Raw genomic sequence first — 5,683 nt, forward strand, 5'->3', positions numbered from 1 at the left:
GAAGAATATGAATCATCTGTGGAAGCTATAGAACGCTAAAAACATCAGCCAGTCCTCCGGGTGGACCCTGCACAGAGTATTGGCTGGTTGTCACTCTCTTCCTGCTCCGTGTGCACCAGAGAGGTACGTGCATGATGGCCGAAGTCACAGACCGCAGCGCGTCTTCAGGTAATGTGCGTCCATGTGATTGGAGGCGTGGCTTCGGGGTGAGCTCCAAGAGAAAGGGGTGTGTGTTTACTTTCAAAATCTCCTACCCTACCTTTAATTAGCAATGCTAGCAATGCTTTTTATTCTACATTGTTAGGACCCAAGCGCGGAGTGGTGCAAAGGCCCTGTTGTGTTTTTTTGGCCAAAACAAGGTCAGATTTCTCATAATGGAGCTATGTAAGAAAACAATGATCCAACAATTGTGCATAGTAAGTGACAGAGAAGAAATGCTGGCAGGACAAAAGCTACAAAGCATCTGTGGCTGAACCAAGGCAACATCAGAGACCAGCTTTAAGATGCACCAAGGCACAAGAATGTGCCTGAGAGAGCTTGCCATTGGATCTTGTACTGACCATTTCTTCCTAAGAGCAGGTCTAATCTTTTACATAAGGTCCAGTTGCTGGACAACCTCAGCTCACAGGGAGTCATTACCATTGATGGGTCACGATCAGGCACAAAGCTGCCAAGGCTAGGCATGATATTAGAGACCAAAGAACCACAATCACCAGCAGAGAAGAGGATGGACAGCCGGGAGTGTTATGGTCAAAAGACTGCAGTTTATCATGTTTTATATGGCTGCATCTACAAAGATTCATTAAACTCACTTAAATAAGAAGCTGCTGTTGACGACCTGAAAAGTTGAGGTGAAGATTAGTTTAAGGGTTAATTAAACACACAGATTCTCTGTCCAGCCTTTTTCTCCTGATAACCCTCCCTCTTCTTCCTGCTCTCAAACAAAGCAGCTCCTCTCTATATTTCTGGTTCCCTCCCCTTCAGACCAGCAGAGAGGTGGAACCAACCTGCTGACAGGCTGCTGCAGAAACACATGATATGCAAACTAGTGTCATTCACATAGAACTGAAACTTGTTCAGAGGTGAAATGGCGCAGAAAAGAGCTCACGTAGATCAAGAAGCTTTCTGCTGTTCCATCTGTCTGAATGTACTAAAGGATCCAGTGACGATTCCCTGTGGACACAGCTACTGCATGACCTGTATTCAAAGCCACTGGGATGAAGAGAGTATGAGGAGAATCCACAGCTGCCCTCAGTGCAGGAAGACTTTCAAACCGAGGCCTGTCCTGGTGAAAAGCACCATGTTAGCAGAGTTAGTGGAGCAGATGAAGAGGACTGGACTCCAAGCTGCTCCTGCTGATCACTGCTCCGCTGGACCTGAAGATGTGGCCTGTGATTTCTGCACTGGAAGAAAACTGAAAGCCTTCAAATCCTGCATGCAGTGTTTGGCCTCTTACTGTGAGAAACACCTCCAACCTCACTACGATGCAGCTCCACTGAAGAAACACAAGCTGGTGGAGCCCTCCAAGAAGCTCCAGGACATCTGCTCTCATCATGGTGTGGTGATGAAGATGTTCTGCCGCACTGATCAGCAGTCTGTCTGTTATCTCTGCACAATGGATGAACATAAAGACCATGAAACAGTCCTAGCTGCAGCAGAAAGGGCTGAGAAGTAGAAGCAGCTCCTGGTGAGTCTTCAAAAGCTCCTGCAGGGAATCCAGGACGCAGAGAAAGATGTGAAGCTGCTCCAACAGCAGGTGGAGGCCATCAGTCTCTCTGCTGATAAAACAGTGGAGGACAGTGGGAAGATCTTCACTGAGCTGATCCGTCTGATCCAGAAAAGAAGCTCTGATGTGAAGCAGCAGGTCAGATCCCAGCAGGAAGCTGAAGTGAGTCGAGTCAAAGAGCAGAAGGAGAAGCTGGAGCAGGAGATCACTGAGATGAAGAGGAAAGCTGCTGAGCTGGAGCAGCTCTCACACACAGAGGATCACAACCACTTTCTACACAACTACCACTCACTGTCAGCACTCAGTGAGTCTACACACTCATCCAGCATCAGCATCCCTCCTCTGAGGTCCTTTGAGGACGTGACAGCAGCTGTGTCAGAGCTCAGAGACAAACTACAGGACATTCTGAGACAGACGTGGACAGACGTCTCACTGACTGAAGTGGATGTTTTACTGTCAGGACCAGAGCCACAGACCAGAGCTGGATTTTTAAAGTATTCACGTGAACTAACACTGGATCCAAACACAGTACACAGATGGCTGGAACTATCAGAGGGGAACAGAAAAGTAACACATGCGGACACAGCATTATTCTGATCATCCAGACAGATTCACTGACATGGTTCAGGTGCTGAGTAGAGAGAGTCTGATTGGACGTTGTTACTGGGAGGTGGCGAGGAGTGGAGAATATATTTCTGTAGCAGTCACATACAAGAGTATCAGGAGAGCAGGGTACTTCAGTGAATGTGAATTTGGTCGTAATAACAAATCTTGGGTATTAGAATACCGGCACCACCTAAACGATTACAAATTTTCTCACAACTGTATTGACACTTATATCTCAGGGCCTCCTCCCTCCAGAATAGGAGTGTACCTGGATCACAGAGCAGGTGTGTTGTCCTTCTACAGCGTCTCTGAAACCATGACTCTCGTCCACAGAGTGCAGACCACATTCACTCAGCCGCTCTATGCTGGATTCAGTATGCGTCGTGGATCCTCATGTGAGTTGTGCAGTTTGAAATAGAGCCGTCATGAGTTCAGGTGGATCTCTTCTCTTGATGGTTGAGACAGAAAGAAATGTTGGAGGTTGTTGGAGGTTTCATAACTTTGATTGTATTGTATTTTCTCTGATGTGTGATGTCTGGTCTGTCTGAGCTCTTACAGATGGATATTTGCGTGTATTTGAGCCTAAAACTTTCCTTGATTGACACAGGATCAGTTATCAATGTGATTATTTGGTTTCTGCATGTATTGATTTCTCTGTAGACACGTTTGTTTTCATGATCCCAGATTTTCTTCGTCTGTCTTCAATGACAAAGAATATAAAATGTTTTTTTTTCATCACAGCAATAAAGGATTGTTTTCATCATTTCATGTGTCAGACTCACATTGTTTTGTCCATAAAGTTTAGTTGAGAATTTTCTAAGACATAAAAAACTGCACTGAATTCTTTAAAAATAATAATTAACAACAATGAAATAACATACAGATTTATATTACAAATTACAGGACAAGAGTCATTAAGTTTCATCCAATGTGGATGAAACTTTACACTTAGGATGAGCTCTGTAGTCTGAACAGATTGATATACTAATATGAGCATACAGTCATAGTGCCACATGGCTATTTGACTGTAGTTATGATTATTATTATGATGAAGATTATTATTACTTCAAGGAATTTGTTAAAATTATTCTAATGACTGTTCTGTTGTTCTACACTACTCCCTCTATCTACATGAGACTAAGAATCCATCCCTGTCCTCTTTATTCATGTTGGGAATTGAGCAGTTACTCTGTAAACTCCATACTTGTACTTTTTTATTTATAAATATTGACCTCTTTAATACTTCTGCTTGAGTATGATGCTTAAAGAAGACTTCATTTTGTCATTTTGTACTTTTACTCAAGTATGGGTCTCTGGTTATTTCCACATCACTGTTCTGTTCATGACTTTTATGGACAGAACTTCTAGGTGCAGCGAGGGGCTGGAGTGGGTCCAGTTTGGGGACCACAGGATTTCGTCTCTGCTTTTTGCAGATGATATTGTCATGTTGGCTTCATCGCACCAGAGCCTTCAGACTGCACTGGGCGGTTTGCGGCTGAGTGTGAAGCGGCTGGGATGAGAATCAGCACCTCTGAGGCCATAGTTCTCCATCCAAGTTGAATTTTGAACTTTAACCATGTTGTCATGATACATGTCAGGTCAACATAGCCTGCCTACCTATGCTACCATTATATAGTCAAAGCAATGATGCCTTGCTGATATTGCTTGTTGAGATTGGCAGATGGATAGACAGAGATTATCAGCACACACGCCAGCTTTTAATTTCACTGCATATGATGCAGGCCAGTGCAATCCATTGTTTATAACACATTGCATGGAACATGGCAATGAAGCAGATGCAAATATACTTATGATTTTTATACATCTTATATATTTATATCTATACTTATTTTGCTTCACTGAAGAAAGTAGTACGGTAAGTACGTTTTTATTCATTTGATTTTTACTTGATTAGCCCTTGTACAGGAAATTAGACAGCTTTAAATTCAGTTTGTTATGAAGTAATCAATGGCAGCCGTCATTTTGTTCCATGTGTTTCTGTCAGAAGACTTCATCGTGGATTGTTGCAATCAATTCACTCTTCATATACACATCACATAGTCCAGTTCAAAGTTACATTTGAATTTACCCTTCCTGACTTTGCATCACATGCAAAAAAGTTCTACTACAGCAGACGTAATATATTGTTGTAACCAAATTTAGGGAAACATGGATCGACAGACAGACAAATGCACAGTGCATCCAGAAAGTGTTCACAGCGCTTCACTTCTTCCACATGTTGCCATGTTACAGCCCCATTCCAAATTGTATTAAATGAATCTCTTACCTCAAAATTCTACACCCCATTATGACAATGTGGAAAAAGTTCTTTTTTGACATTTTTTGAATTTATTAATAATAATAATAGAAATCTAGGAAATCACATTTACATAAGTATTCACAGCCTTTGTGATGAAGCTCAAACTGAGCTCAGGTGCATCCTTTTTCCACTGATCGTCCTTCAGATGTTTCTACAGCTTAATTGGAGTCCACCTGGTAAATTCAGTTGACATGATTTGGAAAGGCTCACACCTGTCTATATAAGGTCCCACAGTTGACCGTGCATGTCAGAGCACAAACACCAACATTTTTTGTAACATTGTCCTATGGGGTATTGTGTGTAGAATTTTGAGGTAAGATATTAATTTAATACAATTTGGAATATGGGCTGTAACATGACAAAATGTGGAAAAAGTGACGCGCTGTGAATACTTTCCAGATGCACTGTACACATAGACTGTCGCAGCAGCAATGTACCGGCACTCAGCATACTATACATGGATGTAAATAATGAAAACAACATAAAAAATATTTACACAAAAACAATGAGAATGTACAAAATACAGTAACTGTGTGCAAAACCTTGTCCAAAATGTGCTAGTTACAGCATCAGTGTGTTATCTTTGTCTCACAAAACCATTGCTGTTCTGTTCTGGTGATGAAATAAATAAAATATGAAAACACAAAAGTGCAAAATAGCCTATAGGAGATAGATGCTGTTACTAGTTTAACAGGAGGCATCTTTTTGGGGAGCATGATCAAACATTTCATAACAATGAAAAATGCATTACTGTTTTATTTTTATATTATTTTATTTTTGGAGGAAATTGTGGCCTGGTAGTGACATGAAGGGGAAAGTCTAATCTGTCTAATCTGGCCAGCAGGTTTCACTGTTGATGCAACTTTTAGTTTTGGTATTCAGTCTTCGATCTCATATTTCCAAGTATTGAAATAAAATGAAACAACAGGAGTCGTTGATGTTTGTTCCATTTCCCTAACTGTGTGTGTTCACGCAACAGTTCAGTAGATGGCGTTAAAGGCGGGGACACCTGCGTTTTTATGCCCTCGATT

The 5,683-nt window shown here is 41.7% G+C and overlaps 1 pseudogene; it reads left to right on the top strand.

Moving 5' to 3' along the window:
- Nucleotides 1-1,087: 1,087 nt before the first annotated feature.
- Nucleotides 1,088-2,774, top strand: LOC114439150 (tripartite motif-containing protein 16-like; annotated as a pseudogene).
- The last annotated feature ends 2,909 nt before the right edge of the window (nucleotides 2,775-5,683 follow it).

This window comes from Parambassis ranga, chromosome 1 (genome assembly GCF_900634625.1).
Source record: "Parambassis ranga chromosome 1, fParRan2.1, whole genome shotgun sequence".
NCBI classification, from domain to species: Eukaryota; Metazoa; Chordata; class Actinopteri; family Ambassidae; genus Parambassis; species Parambassis ranga.